The sequence below is a fragment of the Equus asinus genome, chromosome 9 (assembly GCF_041296235.1).
Source record: "Equus asinus isolate D_3611 breed Donkey chromosome 9, EquAss-T2T_v2, whole genome shotgun sequence".
In the NCBI taxonomy this organism is placed as follows: Eukaryota; Metazoa; Chordata; class Mammalia; order Perissodactyla; family Equidae; genus Equus; species Equus asinus.
In genome coordinates this window covers 10,473,241-10,487,354 of record NC_091798.1, presented here as the reverse complement: position 1 = coordinate 10,487,354, position 14,114 = coordinate 10,473,241, and the positions used below count along the sequence as shown (strand labels likewise).

The 14,114-nt window shown below is 51.0% G+C and overlaps 1 long non-coding RNA gene across 1 annotated transcript in view; it reads left to right on the top strand.

The window, feature by feature from the left end:
• LOC123288950 (uncharacterized) overlaps positions 1-11,380 on the top strand; it is a 209,032-nt gene extending 197,652 nt beyond the window's left edge. The window contains exons 4-5 of the long non-coding RNA XR_011505723.1: positions 9,268-9,459; positions 11,058-11,380. This is a non-coding gene — a long non-coding RNA (uncharacterized lncRNA). The remainder of the gene's footprint in view (positions 1-9,267; positions 9,460-11,057) is intronic.
• Positions 11,381-14,114: the final 2,734 nt, after the last annotated feature.

Genomic DNA, 14,114 nt, shown 5'->3' with positions numbered 1-14,114 from the left:
CAAATCTAATGGCCGCTCAGCTCATGGAAAGGGGCTGCGTTAATGCATTGCTTGATTATTGACATCAGAGGTGACCAGAGAGATAACGGGACTGAGTGAGATGAAAATGACAGCAGAAACCACTGTGGGCCGAATCTCATTTCCTTCTGTGATATACAATGAGGCTCTTCTTTTTCAGTCTTATAACAATGTGAAAATGATGGTTTGGGCATTTTGGGGAGACTTTGGGCTAAGAGGAACCTGGGAACAGATTCCAGCCATGTCATCTCTAGTTAGATCAACTTGCAGATTTCTTCTCTGACTCTTAGTCTTTTCATCTTAAAAATTGGAGTGATAGCTTGGTTATCTCAAAGAATACTCTGGATCAAATCTGATAGTGCGGCCGAGAAGCCTGGCATTGCAGAAGGTGTTCCTCAAAAGTTTGCTCTTTTCTCCCTTCTTCCTTTTCTAAATCTTAGGAAAGACTCGGATCTTTATGTGACTATAGCTGTCAGTGATGCAACGTGAGACCCAACGCAGCGAGAAAGCAAAGGGATAAAACATAGTTTTAGTTGAGAAGACTTCGAGAATTCAAGTTGGAGGAGATAAGATAGATCCATGTGAGAAGAAATTTCAGAATAACCCCAAACAGTCATAACAAATGTAAAGTGGCGCGTGCCCCCCTTTATAGCCAGCTGATGGCATCTCCTCTGGAGAACCTCATCTGAAGCCACAGTGGGTGACGCCATTCCACAACATTCTCCAGTCCGACACTGACGTGCCATGTCAAATGATCTGTTTGTGGGTCTTGGCCTCCTTCCTCCAACCGACTGTGAAAACTGCCTGGCCCATAAACGCTTTTTTAATACTATAAATTAGCATTTAACAAGTACTTACTACATGAGAGGGCCTGTGCTCAACTTTTCGTACTGACCATCTCCTTTTTTCATTACCACAACCCTAGAAAATAAGTCATTGTATTATTCCTGACTAATAGAGAGAGATATAAGACTCAGGCAGAACACACTTGCCCAAGGTCACCGGGGTGGCAAGTGACGGAGCTGGCCTTGACTGACCAGCTGGACTTCAAGTTCCTGCTCTGAGTCCCAGGCCCAGCTGGCTCCTTGGCCTTCAGTGCTCACGCCTCCCGGTGCGGCAGGAAGGGAAGCAGGGGTCAGCGTGGGCCTGACTGGCTGCTGAGGGAGGCCCCAAGAAGACGTTGTGACATCACTGGGCGTATTTGCACCGGAGGCCTGGATGACCACAGAAGACGAGGAGACTGAAAGCTTTCTAGTGACACACATTGTAATAAGCGTTGAGAGCAGCAGGAGTGGGCGGCAGGAGGAGGAAGACTGAGGAAGCTTCTGTAGATGAGAAGCAGCACCCCCAGAGAAACCATTGCTCCATCACACAAGCTGGGGAGATGGGCTTTGTGCAAGCTCGGCAGCTAAGGGTGGGCATGACAGGGAGAAGGAAAGTGGCCTGCTACTTGGAAAGAAAGTCTGACAACAGGGTGCTTGGGAGGGGACGTCATCTCTTGGAGCCATAGCTGCATTTGAGAGCCAGGTCAGCCACTTACTAGCTGGTGACTAAGAAAGTCACCTTTCCTCTCTGCACTGCAGGTTTCTTACCTATAAAATAAGGACAATAGTAGCCACCCAATGGGATTATCCCAGGATTAGAGATAATGCATGTGACATAATCAGCACAGTCCTCCCCCCGTGGATGTCAATGTTCGCTCTCCCTGTGACGGTAGCAGTAAGGAGTGGTATTAATATGTGTGTCTCTGTTGGCAGAGGATTAGCGTAAACCTTGGTTTCCTTTGAATGGCCTTGCCAATGATGGTGAAAATCAAGAGTGCCTATTTCTTTTGTTAAAGCTTTAGAATCAACTATAGAGTGGAGAGTGAAGAAAGTTGGTGTGTTGGGGGGTGTGTGTGTGTGTCTGTGTGTGTGTGTGTTGTGGAGTTGTGCGTAGTCTGAAGCATGCCAGAAGAATAGATAATGCTGCAGAGCAGGGGTGCCGCGGGCTGCGAGAGCACCAAGGAGGGGATTATTAACTCTCTTAAGGAGTAGAGCAGGCTTTCAGAGGCTGTGACATCTGCATTAGCTCCTGGCAGACGGGAAGAAGTCTGCCGGGTAAAGAAGAGAGAGCAATGCGGAGGCATGGAGTCTTGGTGGAGCTTGCCTTCTTCAAGGAACGAGTTCAGAGGGAGCAGAGGCAGGGAGGTTGGAGGAGGTGGCAGGACACCTGGAAGCAAAAGTGGGCCCTCTCCGTTCTTCAGCCCAAGCCAGAGTCTGACTTCCCACCCCAAGGAGCCCCGGACACTCTGCCATGTTGGCCTCCCCCTACCCACCACGCCACGTGGCAGCTCTGTGTTCAAACAGCCACGTGTTCCTGGCTGTGTGTCTGCCCCAGGGACCTCAGAGGGGAGGACACACAGGTGAGTGAAGCAGGAAGGAGCCGGGCAGGGACTCAGGGGAGGGTGCGAGAAGACGACGCTCTTTGAGATGCTGGGCCTTCGACGGCCTCCGCAGCCTGTGCTGTGAGCCCTGCCAGGGTGGCCGCTGACAGTCTGCAATGTCTCTGTGGCCACGGGCCATGGAAATCGAGGGCGGAGATAGTTCTTGGCGAGGCACGCCATGGTCTGGTACATCTCATAATTTCCTTTGGAGGCCTCCCTGGGTGTGCTATCGGTCACAGACAAAGATGTCCACGGGGGCTCCCATCACCTCTGACTTGTTTTCCCAAAAGTGCGGCTGGATCTTCTCAGTGCCATCTGCACTATCTCACTGGCCACCCCACCCGCCATCTGTTTACAGGCTGTCAGACAGCTGGCTGGGGTGAGGGGGACACTGTGTGACCACAGAATGCATAACATTGACTGCCTCCAAGCAGAGGACCCTGGGGCCTTTACCTTGCTTGCCCTGGGATCCCAGCTGAAAGATGGATGTCAGGTTAGCACCCGCCGTGAGCTTCGCCTATGCTGACAACAATGACAATAATAATACCAGTGATTACCTGAGGGCTTATTAGGTACCAGGTACTGTACAGACACCTCATCGAATCCTTGCAGCAAGCCTGCAAGATGAGGGCGGGTTATCAGTCTCTTACTCCTGAGGAGGAAGCTGAGGCTCAGGGAAGTCATGTAATGGCCCAGGGGTCCACAGCCGAGTGTCAGAGCTGCAAGTGAGCCCCAGAAGCACAGGACCTCCAAGCAGAAGGAGCTCCTTCCTCCTGGCATTCAAGGCTCTTTGGGTCATGTACTGATCTACTTGTCTGGCCCCATGCAGATGCTGCCCTGCCCGCTGACCCATGGCATAGCTGCCGGCCATTCCTGATGCCTCATCAGCTTTCCAGCTTCTACTCCTTTGCACCCCCCCCACCCCAGTTTCCTCTGCCAGGATCCCTGGGAGCATCTCAGAGGGACCCACCTGGTCCAAGGAGTCAGGGAAGATTTTCTCTTGCTGGCATTTCTGACGTCCAGCACTGCAGAGTCGATGATGACACTTTTTGTTCTAAAGATACCTCCTGCTCGTTGTTAGATCCCAGAGTACACAAGTGCATAAAAAAAGTCTAATCTCATTTCCCTCGAACATCTCCTCCACCCCCAAACTCCCCTCCCAGAGAAAGCTGCTGGGTGGTTGGTGGGGGTCCTCAGGTGTTCCCATGCCTGCGAAAAGATGCATATGTAATTGGTCCAGCCATGCTTCTGGTGGCTGTTCTCCGTTTGCCTCCCCTCCTCCAGCCCTACAGCTCTTCTTTACCCTTCTCTGCCCTGCTCTGTGTCTGGGAGGCTGACCTCGCAATGGCAGCGTCCTGGCTCCCATGGTCTCTGGCTTCCAGTGGGGCTGGCCAGTGGGAAGCACTGGCAGGAGATGGAAGGGCGGGAAGAGAAGGACGAAGGACGCTGAGGGGTTTCCTCCTCCTCCCCTCCTACTTCTGCCCTGCACCCCTGTAGTTCTCCAAGTGGCTGGACTCCCTGAGGCTGCAGGCCCTGTTGGGTCTTTTCACAGTCCAACTCCCTCTGGACTCCAGTAACCTTGTCCCTCCCTTTGTCCCCTCAGGCCAAGGCAGGGCAGTGACTTCCTGCTGTTGCTGCTCCCTGGGTGCTTCACAACCCTTGTCGGCTCCCTTACCCCTCACCCCAGCACTGGACCAGGCCCATCCCAACACCATTTTCACACCTTTGTACACTTTTGAGTGTGCCGTCTGCTTGCTGTTGGAACCCTGTGACACACCTACCATTCTGGAACTGCTCTGCCCTTAGCACTGTATCCTGAGCATCTTTCCGTATCAGGACCTGCATATCTATTCTTAAAGCATGCATGGTGTTTCTTTCTGGGAGAATTATAGCTAGAGTTTGAAACCAAAAAGAAATAGTGACCAGGTGAAGAGATGCATGCGTTGGTAAATGCAAATGGTGGAGAGAGCTGCAGAGGGCAAAAGTGAGTTGCCATGACAGAGATGGACAGGGGGGATCTGCTGGCTGGTCTCCCATCACGCGGATGGACCAGAGCCGCTGTCACCTGTGTCCTGTTGATGGTCACTTAGGCCTTGTCCACAACTTCACTCTCTCAAACAGTCTGGTCTGTCTGCAACATTCTTGTACCTACATCTTGGTATCTGTGTCCTAAGATGTCTGGAGAGGAATTTCCCTGATGTGGAACTGCAGGAAAGAGATGTGGGTGGATTTAAAATTTGCTAGATTCAATAAATCATGCCCAAGGAGCGACTCTTCCCAGGGAGGCCCATGCGAGAAGAAGCCACAACTTGTTTGCCCTCTAGGGAGCCAGAGGAAGGCTTGTCCAGGAGCGAGGACTTGGTGGGAAGGTCCCCCAGCCTTCCTGGAACCGAGGCCTCATCACAGACTTTGTCTTTTTATTTAAAGTGGTGATAATGCAACTTGCCTGCTGTCACTTCCCCTGCCTTCCTCTTTCCTCCAGGGAACCTTGTAATTGATATAAGAATGTTGCAACCAAATACCACAGAGATTTTTAAAAAATGAGATCCAAGAGAAAAGCCTGGAAGCAATTACTACTCACCCTTTCTGGTGATTCAGTTTGAGTAGATGCTTAAAGAGCACCCAATCTGTGCTAGTTCTGCGCTCGTGGTAGGAAGACATTAAGGATGGGATGCGGCCCCTCCGAGGAGCTCACAGTCTGGGGAGGGGAGGGAGGAGTTAATACGATGGTTTCCAAACCTGTCAAGGGACCTGTTGCAGCGGAATCATCTAGAAGCTTTGCAAAATCCCAGGTCCCAGGGGCTCACCCTGAGGGCTTTCTGGCTGGCAGGTCTGAGGTGGGGTCTGGGACTCTGTAGTATTAAAAGCCCCCCTGGGTGACTCTGATAGTCGGGGTGCTGTGGGCTGTGGCTGTAGCATGTCTCCAGGGGTGCATGATGTGGTCGCTTGGGTAACGTAGAAGTGGCTGAGCTGCATGGCCCAAGGGCCAAACTTGGTATTTTGTGTGACCTGTAATTTGGACTTACACATTTAAAAAAAAACCCCAAAATTAAACTAGTTTTCAGCCTCTAAAAATCAGGAGTTATCTCATTAAAATTCAGATTTCATCTCTTTGAAAAATCCTAACAACTTGCTACAGCACTTGGCTTTTTAGATGGGGCATGCATTCTCCAGTTTGACACAGTCCCCAGCACTCCCTAGTGTCTCTCTCTTAACATTGTCAGTTGCCATGTTGTCATTGGATTAACACTGCTCTTTTCTTATGGTAGAACTAATGGAAAATGAAGTACTTCTTGTCCTCTGAATTATACTAAATGTTGAAAAATGTAAGACAGACCAAGAAGTCTGTGTGTGTTATTTTTTTAAATGAGAGAGAGTGTATTTCTTTATGGAAGTATTCAATAGGCGCATCAAATGTGTCAAAAGACTATGAGCCCAGCCCATTTTCCTCATTTATACTCCCACCCTAACCTTGTGCACCAGTGCCAGGAACACCAGATGGGGAGCCAAGAGCCTGCATTTCTCCTGCCCCTTCAGCCACTACCCCACCATGTCACCTTGGGAGCAGTATTTATTCCTCTTGGCCGTGCTGTAAAACAGTGGTTCTCAACTGGGGGAAATTTTGTTTCCCCTCCTAAGGGACAGTCCCCATCTTGAGGTATTTTTGATTGTCACAACTGGAGGGAAGAGTTGCTATTGGCATCTAAGTAAAGGCCAGGGATGCTGCAAAAGATACTACAATGGGCAGAACGAGAGAGAGTTATCCTGCCCAAATGTCAACAGTGTTGGGAGTGAGCAGCTCTGCTATCAATGAGGGAGTTCATCCCTTCTAGCTCTGAGAATTCATAAGGTTACCCTAGGAGAACACATACACAGAGAGACAGTACTCTCAGTTTTGGGGCTGACAAAGCCTCAGGAACAGGTAGAATCTTGGAGGGTGAGTAGGATGGGAGGCAGAGAGAGAGTGTTCAGGTGAGTGGGAGCTATGGGCAGAGGCAGGGGAAGGCAAGTGCAGAGCATGGTCATGGCTGCAGGGGGGTGAGTGGCCTGGTGTGCCTGGGTGTGGCGGGAGTTGTAGAGAAAGCCTGGAAAAGCTGGGGCCCAACCGTTAGGGACAGTGTTCTCAGTGCGTGGGGTGGGATGAGGTCTGTATAGTTCACAGATATTCTGGCTCTCCTTCCAGGACATGATCGGGTTGTACTTCCTGCCCAGGGGAGGCACAGCTGGCCATGTGACTTGATTTAGCCATTGAATAGTGAGCAGAAGTGGTGAGTATCCACTGTGGGAGGAAGCATTAAAAACTGGGCATTCTGCATATCACTTTCTTCCTCTGGCACAATGACTCTCAACGTTCGGGATGGTGGCTGCTTCATCAGCCTGGAACCCTGAGCAACAAGAATGAGCAGGGACCTGCCGACCCACAGTGGATATGGGCAAGAAGTAACCTTTGTGTTTTGAGCCACTGAAATTTGAGGGTTGCTTGTTGCTGCAGCAGAACGTGGCTATCCTGACTGATTTAGACAGAAATCACTGGTGGTGCTGAGATGACGGTCGAGGGTACACAGAGATGGCGTGAATTATACTACATCCCTCAGGGAGAGTTCTCCTTCCTGTCAGGATCACACTACAGAGTGGGTCTCAGTGTGTGCCAGACTGTCTTGAACACCCATTCCATACAGCCTGTGCTCCCTCTTTCACAAAGAGAGAGGGCACAGGCTCAAGTTTTGTCTTTAGTTAAAGTTTCATAGAATAGTTTTAAAATTGAATTTAATTTTAGGGTTGGCTTCTATTCCTGGCAAGGGATTATAGCAATATAAGGGTTTTTTTAATGGAAAGTGAAGAAAGTGAATCATTTAAAAAACTTATATAACGCCAATAAAACACAGGTGGTATACACTTATGGCAAAAGTCATAAAGATAGTTGACAAATGACTGCAGTAGGGGGAGTAGAACGCATGGTATATGACAGAATCCCTTGCACAGGTGACCTGTCGAGGCAAAAGCTGTGGCCAGGATAACAAACACAACGCTAATCCTATTTCCAGGCATTCCTCTAACAACAAGGTGAAGCAGCTGTTACGCAATAGAATTCAGAGGGGCACAGAATACAGTCTGACGTCCTCTGTACCACCCCATGCCTGGCGCCCAGTAGGTGCCCGACCAACCTGTGTTGCATGAGCGACTGGTGATTGTGATTTCTGTGCCCTCCTTGGGGAGGGCTGCCATCTTGGGAAGGCTCTGGCTCTGCTCGACATGTTGAAAAGCTCCTGTGAGCACATCAGGCACGTGGGGAGACGCTTCAGAGTGCCACTCACTCTGCAAACAGAGGGGAACAAACTGAGGATCCCTGGGAGGGGAAGGGAAGAAGGAGCCATAGAGGCTGGGGCTGCTGGCTAGGGGGAAAGGGGAGAAATCCCAGGTGATGTGTGTGCATGTGGTGTGTGTGGGGGGTTGTTGGAAAGGACTATGGAGAACTGACATTGTTAATATGAGTTTTTAAACGTTTGCACGAGATGCGCAATGGAAACTCCCTCTCCCCCCTACCCTCCAAGAATGGATGAGCCCCACACTGCATTGCGCAGTGAGCTCTGACTCAGCAGAGGAGAAGGGGAGACCGCGGAAATGCTGGGGAGGCTCCAGCTATCCGAAGCCATGGAACTGTGGGTCAGAGGTCGTCTGACCATGATCTCGGGAACTGCTGAGGCTGCAGCTGCCCTCTGGGTACACATGAGTGAGTGAATGAATGAAGGACGGTGACTAATGCACTGGGATGTGACAACCAGAGGCATTTCTTACTGTGTCCACCATGAACGGCGAGAGGCGAATCTTATTTTCCAAGGTGGCTGTAACAGAGTATTCCATCGCACAGGCTCTTCTACAATGTGACTGGACACTCCTCCCGTGAGAGGTGGTGTTTGTGTCCCCTCCCTTACCTTTATGTGGCTTGTGATGGCTCTGACTAGCAGAACAGGGCGAATGGATCCCGGGTAACTTGGAAGGCAGCATCCTGAAGGGCAAGGTGGCTTCCTCCTTGTTGACTGGGACACTTGCACTTGGAGCCCTGTGCTACCACATGAAGGGTATGAGTGCTCTGAAGCTGCCGTGCTGTGAGGAAGCCTAGCCACATGGAGTGGCCACGTGCTCTGGTCTGCAGGGTTAGTCTTCAAGTCATCCCAATCCATACCTTTAGACGATGCTGTTCCCCAGTTGCAGGTCACCTCTGGGCTTCAAGTCTCTGCAGCTGAGTTCCTAGACATCGAGGAGCTAACCCTGCTGTGCCCTGATTGAATTTCTGACCAAACGAATACAGGAGCCTAGTCAGTGGCAATTTTAAGCTGCTAAATGTTGGGGTATTTTGTTACACAGCAATCAGTGACTGAAACACAGTGACTGAGTCTTCCTCATCTCTGAGTTCTCAGCCCACAGCACTGGGCCCGAAACCAAGAGGGGCTAGATAGGATTAGCTGAGTAAATCAGTGAGGGAAGAACTGAGTTAGCATGTGCCCCTAGGCAGGTCTGCGTTCCTTCTGGAGCCCCCCTTCCATCACCTAATTGTATGTTCACAGGAACAGACAGAGCACCAAAGCTTTTGTGGTGACTGGATGCTCTGGAACCAGGAAACACCACCTCTTTTTCAAAGAGTCTCTGATGTTCTTTCCTTTCTGACAAATTAACTTTTCTGGTTTGATTGGCAGATTTGGTAAGCATAAGATCACGTGCCAGTGCCAGTGGGAAAAGGGGGGCGGGCAGAAAGGGAATATGCAGGGGAGGGCTTTCACCATCCATCAAGCTGTGTCGTAACATGTCATTTTCTACCCAAACAGGCAAAGGACAACACTGCATCTTTCAGAGGCAGGCCGCTGGCCGCGGTGCACCAAGACGGCTATCGGCTTACTCTCCCCTCTAGCTCCTCACAGCCCCGCTTCTCCTCCCAGCCCAGAGGCTGGGAAGAAATCACTCCTGCTCCTGGTGAAGTCCACCTCCATTTACGTCCCAGTCCTGGATCGAGGCAGTAGGTTAGCCTAGACCATTTCAAATGCCGTCCAATGCATTTCCTTTGATTCATCCCAAAGCCGCTTTGCAATTGCTGTTGAAAGTTCCAACTGTGAGGGAGGATTTATAAGGAGCCAGGAGTTTGCCTATCTGGACGATACTGGTGGGCAACGTCCAGCTGAGGCAGTTGTCTGCTGGCTGAGCAGGAATCCATTGCCTGCTGGAGGCAGGAGGCCAACTCATTGCAGGCAGCCACGCCTGTGTCCTAACAGCAAAATCAGTGCATCCTGGGGTCTCGCTGCCCTGGGAGGTTTCCCTGACGCGTGACCCAAGAGATGTTGGGAACACTTGCTGCCATGACCTGGCAGGAATCACTGAAAGGCTCGATTGTGCTGTGGGAAAGGGATGGTGCTGTGAGCAATCCACATGGCAAGTCAACTGTGAAAGTGCTCTGTCAACTAAAGCCTTGGAAAGGGGGAGTCCAGTTCAGCTACTCCCTTTTACTGGAAGGAAAGTCAGTAAGTTTTGAGTTTCTCAAAGCAGAGAAATATGCAGCTAAGTCATTTCACATAACCTGAAACCTCCATCTTAAGTTACATTTCATGCCCACACATAAAAGTGTGTGAGCTGGTGCCACCTATGGGCGAGTTGTGACGCTGCAGCCCAGCTCTATTAGATGCTCCACGTGGACGGACAAAAAGTACCATAATGCCAATAGATAAAAAATGCAGAGGCATTTAAAAAATATATGAATATAAATATTTGTTGGCATAGTTTGTTTTACAAGGAGGTAATACAAGCTCTTGGAACTGGAGGCTGAAATCATTAAATTGTATGCAAAAAGATGGAGAAAATTCTGTTATAGGAGTTCCTCTTGGAAAAAGTTCTGTGTGTAGAGGAAACGGATTCTGTGCTAAGTCTCTTTGGTTGTGGAGTAAGGCCCCAGGGGCCATGCTCCAGGAAGAGTGGACGGTCTCTACACTGCCTGCTGGGGAGGGTGGAGCCTGTCAGCTGCTATGGTTGACCTGGCTGGGGCAGACATGTTAGAGGGCACAGCTGCATTGCTTGACCCAACAGAAAGAAATGGAGCATCTGCAGGGGAGTTTGGAAGAGGAAGACTACCAGGGGCAGCATGGGAGAATGGAAACTCGGGGGATGGGCATGCAGAGGAGGTGTGTTGCAAGGGGTGCTGGGTACCATCTCTCCTGCGTTTCCCCCCTGGGAAATCTGTTTGGGTTTCATTGTGGAGAATGCATAAGGGGTGAGAGCCTGGGTTGACCTGGGTTCTAAATAGAATCTTGGAGTTGAAAGAGATTTTAAGAAGTCACCAAACCCATTCCCACCCAAAGTGGAAGCCCCTCCCCCAACACCCCTGGGAGGTGCCACCAGCCTGGTCCAAACACATCTGGGACAGCGGCTCCCTTCTTGAGGAGGCAGACAGGGTCAGGGAGGAACTTCCTGTCTTTGGTTTGCTGTCTCTGTTTGGTTCGGAGGAACTATAAATAACGAAGTGGCTACATTTCACGGTGGGGAGAGGGGGCATAACAGCAAAGTCACAACAGCTACTGGGTAGAGTGTTTCTACTGGCGCCAAGCACTTAACTTACACTGTCTCGTTACAGCCTTATGGGGAAGTCTTTCCTCCTGCTTTGGAGGGAAAGAAACAGAGGTCTCGCCAACACCGCTGATTCGCCTGAAGTCACACAGCTTGTCTGAGGAGAAGCAGGGGTTTGCACTCAGGTGCCTTGAGCTTTTCCCTGTCCCCGTTTCTTCCCTGTTGGCTTTACTGGGAGAATCACCCTCTGACAACGTTTCTGAGAGGGCGTTTGAAATGGGCTCAGCGTCGCGTCTGACTGTGGTCTCTGCACCTTAAGAGGAACAAAGAGAATTTCCAAAGTGGTCAAGTAAGTTACAAAGGAAACCTGGAGAATAAATGATCTCTGAGGAATGTTTAGAGGAACTAGGATGATTTCATTTGAAGGCTGATTATATAATGGGTCTTCAGGTTTATGAAAGATTGTTAGAGACGGTGGCCACCAGCTGTTCCTCATCTCCACTCTGGACCGGAGAGGAGGAAATTGGCCTAAGCTGCAGCCTGAGGGTGTCTATATGGAAGAATTTCCTGACACTGGAATGGGCAGGAAATAAAAAAAAGCAGGCCCTTTTTCTGAGGACACCAAATGGAGACCAGAGTCGTCTCGGTGTGTGTGGGCTTTTTAGCAGCCAATTAATCGGGCTCACTGGGCGTGTGCCTTGGGATTTTGTCTCTAGAAGCTCTCCGGGTTGCAGGGGAACGTTGCAGGACTCTCTCTGACAATAGCCCCAATGGAGCTATGCCCCCATGATAGCCCAGTACCCCTTCCTAATGACAGACCGTGCCGAGCACCAGGGCATGTGCGTACGTGCATGCCAGCCCTCTGCCCCTGGCCTTTGCTAGCCCCTAACCCTGGGGCTAAGGGTGTCTCCTGGGTTTCTGGGGAGGGAGCAATGAATCATCTACGAGTAGGTCTAGCAGAGTGCCTGGCACGTAGTTGGCGCTCAGTGAATCATAGTCCTCTGCTCCCACCACCCAAATCTCTAGAACTTATGTGAAGTCTAAATAAGCTCCGTTTTTTGACAGTAAAATTATTTGATTTTGAGTTAAGTTCCACAAGGTTCAACAAGGTTAAGGTCTGCAAGGTTCAAGGGGTACAACTTAAATCTGTGCTCTGGGGATTTGCTGAGTGAGTTCATCTCCAAACCCGCATCTACTGCAGACCGTGGATCTCTGCTCTCAGCCCAAAGTGTCTGGGTGCTGGCAGAGCTCCCTCACCCGCCACTCCCGTCAGTCCAGCCAACCAGTCCCCTCCGGGTCTCTAGTCCTCCTTAGACACCTGGGAGGCCCCAAGTTATCTTACATCATGCTGGCTTCCACCCCAGTTCCTCCACGGACTTGCGCTGTGACAAGTGGCCTCGGATAAGTCATTAACCTTCCGGCGCCTCGGTTTCCTCATCTGTGAGGTGGGAAGGACAGTCGTGCAGCCCTGTGGTATGGATGGAAGCAGATAAGGTGTGGAAGGCACCTGACACAAGGCCTCGTGTGCAACTGCCAAATGAATGTTGAGACGAGGGCCATGTTTGGGGATTGTTTCCAACTCTCGGCCATACCTGAACCTCTTAGGATCACTTCCTGGGTCCATCAGACTCTGGAGATTTATCAGACAACCTGAACTGGCCTGTGGAGGGACCCTCTTCTCTGCCCAAGTCCTTTCTCTGACCAGACAGATGGAACGTCCTCCCCGTTGGCAGAAGCGTTACAAAGGGAGCGTCTGCAACCTCCTCTGCGGCCTTAGTTTCCCCGGAGCAGCTAATCTGATTGGCCAGCGCTGGCGCCAGGAGGTGGGGGCACGGATGTCTTACTGCGCAGGCATGTGGCTGGCCTCTGGCTGGCCGTGTTTTCTGCAGACTTCTTTCTCGCCCGAGGTGCCTTCAGAGTCCCTCACCCATTCTTCCAGGACACCCAGTCTTCCAGGAAGCCAGCCTTTGCGGGCTGAATAGATGCTTCCTTAGCCAGTAATTAAGCCAGAGTTCCTCAGATTCGGCACTATTGACATTTTGGGTGAGAAAATTCTTTCTTGCATACTTTGTAGGATGTTTAAGCAGCATCCCTGGCCCCAAGTATTAGATGCCAGTAGCATTCCCCACCTCAGCTGTTACGGCCAAAAATGTTTCCAGACATTGTCAAACGTCCCCTGGGGGGCTGAGTGCCGCTGAATGAAGCTGAGGCTGTGATCCGCGTGTAGGAAGCGAGCCTCAATCAGAGGTTTGGGTAGTGAGTCCTATCAGACCTCAAAGGAGAGAGAAGGGAATTCTTTTCCACTAACCCTTAAACTCTTCAACTGTGCTGCTGGGTGGCTAAGTGAGAGGCCTTCTTTAGTTTCTTTATAGCGAGAGAGAAACAGAGCAAGAAATAGAGAGTGAAAGGGAGAGAGGCAGAAAGGGAAACTGAGGCAGGAGCCAGCAGCAAGTGACTTCCATGAAATTCCCAAGGGCACTCGGTGTGCAGGAACAGAGGAGCCAGCAGGGCGGGGCTGTGGGGGCCGCCCTGGGCCTGGGTAAATATGCTCTGTGGAGAGGACGGGCTGGCAAGTAAATATAGTGACCATCTCCACAGCAGTTCCTGGGGCGGCTGAAGTGCGGGGAAGGACACACAGCCCATTGTACAGAAACCACATTTTTTTTCTCCCTCTGTCTCCTTATCCAGCCGGTCTCTGCAACTGCCCTGGCCAGTGCTCCCCTGTCCAGACCTCTGCCCTGGGTCATCCCCCGCCACCAGCCGCCCCAGTCAGTCCCAGGTACTCAGTGCCGGGGCTGGAACCGAGGCCATGGAGATGGAGGCAAAGGAAACGAGCCTACCCCGTCCTGGGCCGCTGAAAATAATCACGGCCTTTTCAAAGGCCGACTTCCCCTGGTGCCAAGGCAAGAACTGTCTGTCTTGCCACCTTTCAGTTCTTGTTAAAAAGCAGAAGGCATGTCAGGGCCGGGCCGGGCCACAGCACAGAGAGGGCTTTCTTCACAGCCCTGGACGGAGCTCAGCGCTCTAATGAAAGCACTTATTAGCCCCAGCTGGCATGCCATTTTCCTGAGCTGGAATAAAAAATTGCCTCAGTCATCCTTTCCCAGGCTAATTTCAAAAGCAT